Source organism: Acinonyx jubatus, chromosome F2 (genome assembly GCF_027475565.1).
Source record: "Acinonyx jubatus isolate Ajub_Pintada_27869175 chromosome F2, VMU_Ajub_asm_v1.0, whole genome shotgun sequence".
Classification (NCBI taxonomy): Eukaryota; Metazoa; Chordata; class Mammalia; order Carnivora; family Felidae; genus Acinonyx; species Acinonyx jubatus.
In genome coordinates, this window is record NC_069394.1 from 81,158,816 (window position 1) to 81,170,874 (window position 12,059).

The 12,059-nt window shown below is 38.5% G+C and overlaps 1 pseudogene; it reads right to left on the reverse strand.

The window, feature by feature from the left end:
- Nucleotides 1–1,268: 1,268 nt before the first annotated feature.
- Nucleotides 1,269–9,872, reverse strand: LOC106982117 (2-iminobutanoate/2-iminopropanoate deaminase-like; annotated as a pseudogene).
- Between the last annotated feature and the right edge of the window lie 2,187 nt (nt 9,873–12,059).

Consider the following 12,059-nt stretch of genomic DNA (forward strand, 5'->3'; position numbering starts at 1 on the left):
GTCCCTGTTTTTCCATCTTTTTATAAACAGAAATTTGTATCTTTATGTTTTAGCTGTACATCATGTTAGATGTCATATAATTAGGTATTTTGTTTCCAATCTGACAATATTTGTCTTTTATTAAAACATCTTGCCATTTACATTTACCATAATTATTGTATTTAAGTTCACATCTACCATCTTAACGAGCTACTGTTACCTCTTCTATATTCCTGTTCCCTTACTTCTTGCCTTCTTTTGGATTTTTTATTATTCCATTTCTCCCCCCATTAGATAAGAAGTCATATGCTCTTTTAAGTTTATTTTTTTTTTTAGTTATCTCTACACTCAATACGGGGTTCAAACTCACAACTCCACGATCAAGTTGCACACTCCTCTGACGGCGCCGGCAAGGTGCCCCCCAAAATTATATGCCTTTTTACCATTCTTTTAATGTTTATGCTCACTTATAGTGTGCACCCTTTTTCATAACAAATGAAAATTTTGAACAAGTATTTCATCATTAATTTTGTCATCTTTTTAAAGCAATTGTCAATATGATTCAGGAGATTCAAGCCACTAAAGAGCAGAAATACAAGTGCACAGGAAATATTTGACAAGAGAAGACGTTTTTCTGTTTTTTTAAATAGGCTGGCAGATCTCAGAAAATTAAAAGAAAAAAATCATAAAAGATAAAGGCAAAATTGGAAGCAACACAAGGATATTGTCAAAAAAACAGTAAGAGACATAGAAGGAAAGAATTAGAAAAGCAGGGAAATGGAAATAGAAATAAAGAATGTTAAGAGGATCAGAGAGAAAGTAACTGCTGTGGAAGGATGGCAACGGAGGCCCAATTTATGCAGATGAAAACAAAAACAATACAATAGGGCAGACTAAATATTTAAAGATATAATTCAAGAAAGTTTTACAGAAATAAAAGAAGATATGAATCTATAGGTTGAAAAGGATCCATCTGTCCCAGGAAAAATTCACACAAAACATTTAACACCAAGGCATATTCCAAAAAATATTTGTACATCCAGATAAAAAGTTTGTCACTTATGGGTGCTTGGGTGGCTCAGTCGGTTAAGCATCTAACTTCAGCTCAGGTCATGATCTCACGGTTCGTGAGTTCAAGTCCCACATCGGATGAGCTTGTGCCCCACTTCAGTTGAGCCCCTCTTCTTTCTCTCTCTCCCTCTCAGTCTCTCTCACTCTCTCCTTCTCACTCTCTTTCTCTCTGCCCCTCACTCATTTGTGCCCTCTCTCTCTCTCAAAAAAAAAAGTTTCTCCACAGCCTGGGTCAATGCTAGAAGACAGTAATGTCTAAATTAGCTCAAAGAAAGAATAACTCAAGAACTTTAAATACAACCAAACTGTCTTTCAAGGACTAAGGCAAAAGACTGAAAAGCCTCAGCCTCCTACCTCCCATAAGTTTATCTTTAAAAATTACCAAAGGATAAATGTCAGCCAATCAAACATAAGAGCATAAATTATTATATATAAAAAAAAAAGAGTGGCATGTATAGGACAGAGATTGAAACAATCATGGCAACTGTGATTAAAGAATAATATAAATGTTATAAATAATGGCAATGAAGAAATAAAAATAATAAATGGAGAGGGGAAAGGAGAGTACAAGAGGCAGCTGACCACTTTCAGAAGAGACTCACTCTGGGGATTAGCCACAGCTAATGTGAATCACCTTACCTGATATTATGCTCCCTTTCTGAAGGTAGCCCACATGCAATGGCTGGTCAGTGCAGAAATCTAAGGACCTAGTCCCCTCGACTTGATTTGTAACAACTCTGAGGAGCCTCCCCACTCCAGAGCTCTCATGGGATTGGCTGGGGCGTTTGCTGTGACTGCCTCTCAGCTCAATATTGTGGTGCAGTGGCCCTGCCAGGTATGCTATACAACTCAAGAAATTCTATGCTATTGGAGGTATTTGTGGTATTAAAAAAAAAAAAAAAAAAAAAAAAAAAAAGACACCTGTGGTATTTGTGGCAAAACCATACAAGAGATTATACCGCTAAGGTTCTAAAGCAAAGCCTTGCCTTTTATGGCAGACAGTTATGTCTTTTGAAAGACAGCTCTTGGCATACTACTGGCCCTGTCAGAGATGGAGTGTCTGATCATAGCCCATCAGCTGACCAGACAGCCAAAACTGCCTATGATGAGCTGGCTTTGTCAGACCAACCAAGTCATGAGGCCAAGTGGAGCCATCAGCAATCCACTATAAAAGGAAATGGTACTAAGGGATCAGGCATGAGCAGGGCCAGAGAGAATATGTGAACTTCACAAGCGAGTGACCTGAACATCATGTCATCCCCATTGTGGCATCAATGCCTCTTCTTCAGCTCACACCTGTAGCCACATTGGGGCCAAGGGGTATTTGAGACCATCTTACTAAGGAGAAACAAAGCCTGGTTTTCATGTTGATCAGTTTAGTTATCAATACAAAGCCCAGAAGAGACTGCTGCCACATCACAGCCCTAGGTGCGGCAGCCCTGAGAGGCAGCAGGGAATGACATCCTTCTCATGGACCCAGCCTTGGGCACCACTCCTCACCACCCACTTTGTGAGGAAGGAGGAAGCCTAAAGTCAGAATACACATGGACTCATGGTAGGTGACAAAACCTTCAGCTGGTTGAGAAAAAGCCTGGCAGGAAAACAATTGGGAGGTCAGAGGAAGAGACATGTGGATGCACTTATGGAATGAGTACAAAGTGTGTGAAGATCACTGAATCAGAGGTTGATGCCCACCAGAGAACATCCACCACAAAAGAGCAAACACAAAGTAGACAGAATGACTCAACCAGCTGGCATCAGCTAGTCCCTCATTGCCACCTCAGGGCTGGCACAATAGGTACATGAAGAGAATCAGTGGTGGTAAGGAGTGGAGGTCACCAAGACCAGTCTGTCAACTGCTGCTTCTGAGGGAGTGTCCAACCTGCCAGTGACAGCAACCCACACTGAGCCCGATACAACACCATCCCTGAGACAATCAACCAGACACATTAGGGCAAGTTGAGGCTATTGGACCCTCTCCATCCTGGAGAAGGGTGGTTTAACCTTGTCTGTAATAGACGTATTCTGTCGATGGGTTTGCCTTGCCTACCCACAGAGCCTCATGCTCTGTTCCTGGGGCAGCCTGGACCATGACTATCGGCACAAGGATGTAAGGCCCACTCCTCTTGCCCCAAATTAGGACAACTCCGAATGGTCACCCCAGCCCCAAGCACCCCCTCAAGGAGCAGATGAGGCCTTTGTTGTAACTGTATCACAACTCAGGTTCTTCCTCTGCCAAGACCACTCTACTCCCACAGGTATTGATTCTAAAAACACTTCTCAATAAACCTAATGCACAAAAGGCTCCATCTCAGAGTGTATATCCTGGCGAACCTGCTTACAGTAGAGGACAAGGCTAGAGACAAAAATATCAGCCTAGGCCAAAGTGTATAAAGGGCCCTCTCCTATATACTATCCATTTCTGATCCAATCTAGGACTAATAGGCACGTTCTAACAGGAGGTTCTCAATGATAAAACTGCTAATTCTGATTTCCGAGTTTCCAAAAAGGGATCCAGTGTTGATAGCCTTGAAGGTGCACCCAGGGTCTGGGCTTCTGAGTTAGAAAACTGGGATTTCAAAAGAGAACAAGCAGAGTATCGTTAAACTGACAAATACACTAAAAATAAAAAGGGTCATGTTTGCAGTCACAGGTACAACAATATAACTTGTGTTAAATAATATCATACGAAAAAATATGCCCTGTGTGAAATTTCTAAACAAACAGAACAGCTTCAACATGATAGCAAATATGAGAATACTGGTCTTCTGATTCAGAAAAATGAATTGTCTAGAGAGAAGCTTAATAAACCAGATTAAAGCTATAATATATCTGCAGTAGTTGTTTGTTGTCTAGCAATGCCTTCAGTGAATCCTGCGAAAATTTAAATATTGTTCTATAATAGAAAATTGCCAACTCTGGCCAAAGAGAGATCGAAATTTAACTCGTACACCCTCTTTTTTCTCCCTTCTCTTTCTGTTTCTTCTCTCAGAGGTATTTTTTCCTGCCACAAAAGCCAGAAATTACCAAAACTAAAAACAAGCCCTTGAAGTCATATAAGGCTATTTAAAGCACCTGAAACAGGAGAGCAACTCTAACATGTCTTCCTTGAATTTGAATGTTTACAGATGCCATATTTAAAACTTCATATTAATCTATATCTCTATTCAGCTTACCAAATTGAGGTATCCAGCAATTAAATTTACTGTAATTATTATTTTATCACACTTGATTAAATAATTTTTATATATTTAAAAAAAAAAACAGCCTGTACATATAAAGACCATGGACAAGTCCATATTGAAACATAACAAAATAATGTGCCAAAAGTGATAAAATAGTAACTTGGGGCCCTAGAGAAAATAATTGTTCAAATTCAATAGTAGAAATACTGGCAATTCAATCAGAGAGTAGATAAGAGCCCTAGTGGCATTTAGTTTTCTCAATCAATATCCTAACAGTAAACAACTTTTATTTCCCTCCAGAATTCTTTACATTCTTGTTTGCTCATCAAAAGATCAGTGTCTGTTTATACTGGGTCTTATTTTTAAAACTGCCAGGATCAATTGAGAAAACACCATCTATAGTTTCTTTGGAACATGGGTGCCACATGCATTAGTAGTATTTCAGTAAAAGGAGTAGACAAGGCTCCCTTTTCGATTTCTGAGCATCCCTTTCCCAACACGCATAGCCAGACTGGCTCTATCACCACAGATCTTCTGCCTGCAAACTCAGAAGGAGACAGGAAGTGAGTCAAGTAACCTACATTGTTAAGAGCCAGGGAGGAAAAGAAAGAGCTTCAGAAGTATCTAGGTTTCACTTATGTCTTTCCAACATGATATAAAAAGTAAATCCTTCAGAAGAGGCAAAAAGGAAAAACACCTGGATGATGTGAGAACATGCATTTGGCTCCTAACTAGTCTCTCTGCAGGACATTTTGTTTTCTTTTCCACACATTCACTTCACCCAATCCAGATTCCCTTCCCTTGCGTGCTGGATGCAGCACTCAACCCTGTGGGCTGCCCTCATTTCTATCGTGTTACATAATGACAGACAATTGCATCAAAACACATCCACACATTTTTACTTCTACAAATTGCCTGATACTAAACAACTCTGGTCTGCTTTTGCAAAATTTCAGCTTTTATTTAGCTAAGCCAAAAGTAAAACAAATAAACAAATGTCCTATTTCTCTCAGGAAACTGCCTACTAGCAAAACTCTTCTGGTCAAATATATAAATTTTTGCTCCCAGAGGGCCAAGATAACACATGTGCCTATAAATAGCAGAGAAAGCTTTTCTGGAAAGTAATACATGAAAATGGGTTATGTCAAGATCCTTTCTTTCTGAGCCTTGCGTCAGCCCTGATGCATTTCCCCAAATGGCTGTGCTGCTGAGCCTGCTTATTTTCAAGTCAGTCTGGTCATTTTCAGCCATTACTTTTGCCAACAGAACAGAAGAAACAGAGAGGACTTTTGTAAGTAATCTTTTATCCTGAGCACTGCCAAGTCATTCTTTACTCAGGATAATACTGTTTTCTCATAATTGCCCAGCCTGTTACAATAACGGAATATTATAAAACACTACCTTATTCATATTTTATTTAGCTGAAATTTTAGCTTGCCATTTCCCAATTCCAGAATCCAGTTTTAGCAGTAACCTCATACTCTTTCTTTGCATCCTGCCAACAAAGGCCAGTTCTTACTTGGGCTTCTGACTTGGACCAGTTGGTGACACGAACTTGGGAAGTGGGAGGCGGACCTCTCATCCCTGTTGCCTCAGATTATGCCAACTTGACTGGCTCTCTGCCTAGGAGTCGCCAGGATGGCCAAAATGCAGATACGCTCCACTCTGTGACTCAGAAAATTCACTCCATTCATATAAAAATTAAAATACACAGAAAAAAAGATCACGTCTCTATCACTGTTTAATTTACCTGCAAAGTTCCAGCCATACCAGTCATCACACTCACTATGTTATGCACATTCAGCAAAAACCCCAAAAGATGCTTTCTTAAAATTACTGCTTTTCATGTTTCTATCTAATAAGCATTTTTTTCTCCAAACTTTTTTAACAATGAAAATAAATCTAAAAATAAATTTAGAGAATTTTTTTTTTTTTAATGTACAGAGAATACACGTATGTTCCCTCTGCCCTGTGGTATACTTTCCCTAATTAGCATCTTGCACTAGTGTGGTACACCTGACGAACCAGTATCATTAACTAGAGTCTTTAGTTTACGTCAGGGTTCACTGTTCGTGTGTGAACATTCCATGGGTATGACAAATGCATAACGCATGTACCCATCATTACCGTAGCGTGCTGCCCTAACGACGTCCTGTGCTCCACCCATTCATCCCTCTCCTACCTCCCCACCACTCCCCAGGCTCCCGGCAGCCACTAACCTTTACTCTTTGCCTCTTCCAGATATCGTATAGTTGCAATCATACAGTATGTAGTCTTTTCAAACCGACTTCTTTGACTTAACAACATACATCTAAGGTTCCTCCATGTCTTTTTATGGCTTGATAGCTCATTTCTTTTTATTGAGGAATAATGTTCCATTCCTGAGAAGGCATCTATTTCTTCTCTTTCCTCCTCCTTCTTCATCATCATTGCTATATGCCAGGCATTATCCTAAGTGCTTTATACGCATTAATCCTTTCAACAACTTTATAAGATAGGTACTAGAAATATCCCCATTTTACAGATAAAACAGAGGAAATATTTCACAGAGGAAACAGGGCAGATAGCTTCAGTAATTTGCCCGAGTCTACAATAGGACTTAAGCTCAGGTAGTCTGGCTCTAGGGTCCCTGCCCTGCCCTTAACCACTGTAATATACTGCTTCGTGTAAATGTGTATACTGTATTTTTTTCAGAGATGAATCTTGTTTTATTAATTCACAGAGCTATACTGAATATACAATTATATATAATTGAATTAGGTGTGCTCTTTATTATCTCTCAGGAAGAGTAGCTCCTCTTTCCTACATGTTAAACCCTCTTAGTTTTATTTACTTGAGTAACTATGTAATGAGTACCTTCTTACCTACATTCAGCAATATCAATGTGTAAAATTGGTGATAGTAACTAGGTTCATCATCTAATCTTCAATTCACATTCAACTGCCCTATTATATAGTATTTCCATAAAAACTTCAGATATCTTAACCAAAACAATACTTTCCAACATCAGTTATAAAAAGTAAGATATTAATTTTACAAGCTTATAAACTTCCAGACTGACTAACACTGGGCCTACTTACAGTCATGCTGTTGTGAGAAGTCCTTGGAGAGCTACTACATCAATCTCAACACCACCTCCTTTGGGCAACACAACAACCTGGTAGGCAAACCTAGCAGGAAACCTACTCCTGAAATACTGATATCGAAGTCATTTATCAGCCAGCAAAACAGTTGATTTTTAACTCATTAGTAGAGTTACAGCCTGCAAATTTCAGAATTTCACCCGTGTTTGCAAGAACTTGTTTAGCTTCTTCCACCACCCCTCCTGGAAAGCTCCAACTGAAGGTCCCATGCCTAGCTGTCCTAAATATAAATGGTCCTGTAGACTAAAAGAGCTTCACTGTAGGGAACAATGGCGCTGGGACTTTTGCTGCACTGATCATCCTTCTGATCAAAGATGACATGACTAATACTTTTCTTCTGCGGGCACCTCTGGGAGAAGAATCTGATACACCTCAACCTTCTCACCCTCTTAGCCAGTGGCAGGTATCCTTTGCCTAAGGCATCATTCTCCAATCTAAATATGTACATTTAGGGTACCTGGCTCAGTCTGAAAAGCATGCAACTCTTGATCTTGGAGGTGTGACTTTAAGCCCACATTGGGTGTAGAGATTACTTAAATATGGAAATTTATCATGGGGTTGCAATAACTACTTAGATAATGGAAAATAAGACTAGTCCAGATCATTTACAGCTTAATGTTTAACTTCCATATTATGAAATCAATGTATACTTAATAGGGACCAGAGTAAAAGCAGGGGAAAATTCTGTCCAGGAATGACTACTTCTTCACTCCATCACCCCAGAGAAGTATAAGTTCATTTTTCAGCAACTTGATTTCTCACTGGATTAAGGATCCTGAGGAGTGAGACCTAAGAAAAGAGTTAAGAATTTGTGAGAACTGAGGGAGGGAGTTAAGATGGCAGAGCAGCAGGAGACCCCGAGCCTGTCACATTCCTGAAACACAGCTAAATCAACACCAAACCATTTTGAACACCTAGGAAATTGATCTGAGGATTAACACAACAAACTGCAAAACTTGAGCCACAGAACTTGGCAGGTACATGGTGTGGAGAGGTGAACTGAGGGAGAGAAAAGTTGTGGAGGGTAGGGAACTGTTCGTGCAGAGAGAGAACAGAGAAAGAGAAAGAGGGAGAGTGTGGTGCATCGGGATCATGCAAGAAAAGCACTCCCCCAAAAAGTAGAGAGAGAGAGGAAGAGTGAAAACATTCACAGGGGACTGAACAAGAATTCTGTTCCCCAAAACCATTGGCAGGAAGACAGCTTGGATACAGACAAAGTAGAGGCAGGAGTAAAGGGAGGCCTGAGACAAAGGAGAGGTGCTTGATCACAGGTCAGTGAGAGCGCAAATTTCCTGCTCCCTAGAGCTGGATGAAGCCATTTCCACCTCTCCCACGCATGTGCATGTGCACCACACTGATCCACCCCAATAAGCTAAGCAGCGCCACCTAGTGGAGAATGGAGCCCTTACACCAAGCTCCACCCAACTGCACCCTCCAACCATATCCCCTAGAAGACGACCAAAGTCACTCCACCTCCTTAGTGTACAGACTATAGAAGGCTTCATAGTTTCAGGTCGAGGGGAAACTGGATGTAACTTCATTCAGGTTTCATTCTGTTTGCTGGTTCATTTATTTACTCATTTTCTTTGCTTCTGTTTTTGCTTGTTTTTTTTTTTTTTCTTTCTTTCTTTTCTTTTCTTCCTCATTCTTGGATCCAGAAAGAAAAAATTTGTTTTTATTTTTATTTTTTTACTTTATTTTTTAAATTATTCTATTTCATTTTCTTTTATTTTATATTTTATTATATAAGTTTAAAAATTTTTTACATGTTTCCTTATCTTTTTTTTCTTTCTCTCCCCTTTTTCCTCTGTTCTTTCAAGCTTCTTTCAAAAACCAAAGCACCTCTAGGATCTACCTTCCTTTATTTGACTTTTTGTTTTGTTTTTAATTTTTAATTTTTAATTTTCATCTTTTACTTTATTAATTTTATTCTTCCTCCAAAATGACAAAACAAAGGAATTTGTCCCAAAAGAAAGAACAGGAACAAATGACAGCCAAGGGCTTAATCAACACAGATATAAGCAAGCTGTCTGAACAAGAATTTAGAACCACAAAAATAGGAATACTAGCTAGGGTTGAAAACAGCACAGAATTCCTTTCTGTGCAGATAAAAGAAATAAAATCTAGTCAGGACACAATTAAAAATGCTATAACCAAGATGCAATCACAAATGGATGCCACGACAGCAAGGATGGATGAAGCAGAGCAGCAAATCAGCGATATACAAGATAAAATTATGGAGAATAATGAAACATAAAAATAAAGAGGTGAACAAAGGCAAAAGATCACAATACAAGACTCAGAGAACTCAGTGACTTATTAAAAAGGAATAACATCCAAATCATAGGAGTCCCAGAAGATGAAGAGAGAGAAAAAGGGGCAGAAGGTTTATGTGAGCAAATTACAGCAGAACACTTTCTTAATCTGGGGAAAGACACAGACATCAAAATTCAAGAGGCACAGAAAACTCCATTAGATTTAAAAAAAAAAAAAAAAAAACAAAACAAAAAAAACAAAAAAAACCCCACCACCATGGCATAGCATAGTCAATTCACAAAATACACAGACAAGGAAAGGTTATGAAAACAGCAAAGGAAAAAAAAGTCCTTAACCTGTAACGGAAGACAGACCACATTCACAGCAGACCTATTCACAGAAATTTGGCAGGCCAAAAGGAGTAGCAGGATATATTCAACGTGCTGATTCGGAAAAATATGCACCCAAGAATTCTTTATCCAGCAAGGCTGTCATTCAAAATAGGAGAGATAAAGAGTTTCCCAAACAAAAACTAAAGGAGTTTGTGAGTTTGTGACCACTAAACCAGCCCTGCAAGAAATTTTGAGTGGAGAAAAGCAAAAAAAAAAAAAAAAGACCAAAAGCAACAAAGACTAGAAAGGACCAGAGAACATCACCAGAAACAATTCAACAGGCAATACAATGGCAATAAATTCATCAATTTCAGTACTCACTCGAAATGTCAATGGACAAAACACTCCAATCAAAAGACATAGGGTACCAGAATGGATAAGAAAACAAGACCCATCTATATGCCATTTGTAAGAGACTCATTTTGACCTAAAGACACAGACAGACAGAAAGTAAGGGGATAGAAAATCATCTGTCATGCTAACAGTCATCAGAAGAAAGCTGGAGTAGCCATACTTACAACAGACAAAATAGATTTTAAAATTAAAACTGTAACAAGAAATGAAGAAGGGCATTATATTACAGTTAAGGGGTCTATCCACCAAGATCTAACAATTGTAAACCTTTATGCCCCCAACGTGGAACACCCAAATGTATAAGTCAATTAATAACAACAGAAAGAAACTCATTGATATTAATACCATAATAGTGGGGGACTTCAACACCCCACTTACAACAATGGACAGATCATCTAAACAGAAAATCAACAAGGAAACAATGACTTTGAATGATACACTGGACCAGATGTACTTAACAGATATATTCAGAACATAAAGCAGCAGAATACACATTCTTTTCAACCGCACATGGAACATTCTCCAGAACAGATCACATAGTAGGTCACAAATCAGTACTCAACAAGCACAAAAAGATCAAGAGCATACCTTGCATATATTCAGATCACAATGCTATGAAACTTGAAATCAACCACAAGAAAAAATTTGGAAAGACCATGAATACTTGGAGATTAAAGAACATTCTACTAAAGAAAAAATGGGTTAACCAAGAAAGTAAAAAGAAAATTAAAAAGTACATGGAAGCCAATGAAAATGAAAACACAACAGCCCCAAACCTCTGGGATGCAACAAAGGCAGTCATAAGAGGGAAGTATATAGCAATCCAGGCCATCCTAAAGAAGGAAGAAAGGTCCCAGACACACAACCTAAACTTACGCCTAAAAGAAATGGAAAAAGAACAGCAAATAAAACCCCAAACCAGCAGAAGATGGGAAAACAATAAAGATTAGAGCAGAAATCAATGATATTGAAATTTAAAAAAAAACAAACAAAACAGGAGTAGACCAAAACAATGAAACCAGGAGCTGGTTCTTTGAAAGAATGAACAAAACAGATAAACCTCTAAACAGATTGATCAAAAAGAAAAAGGAAAGGACCAAATAAATAAAATCATAAATGAAGGAGGAGAGATCACAACCAACACCCCAGAAACACAAACAATAAGAGAATATTATGAGCAAGTATATAACAAATTGGGCAATCTGGAAGAAATTGACAAATTCCTAGAAACATATAAACTACCAAAACTGAAACAGGAAGAAATAGAAAAATTTGAACACCCCTTAACCAGTAAAGTTGAATCAGTAATCAAAAATCTCTCAACAACCAAGAGTCCAGGGCTTTCCAGAGGAATTCTACCCAACATATAAAAAAGAATTAACACCTATTCTTTTGAAGCTGTTCCAAAAAAATGAAAATGGAAGGAAAACTTCCAAACTCATTCTACAAGGCATTACCTCGATTCCAAAAACAAAGACCCCACTAAAAAGGAGAAGTACAGACCAATTTCCCTGATGACCATGGATGTAAAAATCCTCAACAAGATACTCACCAACCAAATCCAACAATACATTAAAGGAATTATTCACCACAACCAAGTGCGATTTATACCTGAGATGCAGGGCTGGCTCAGTATCTGCAAATTAATCAACGTGATACATCGTATTAATAAAAGAAAG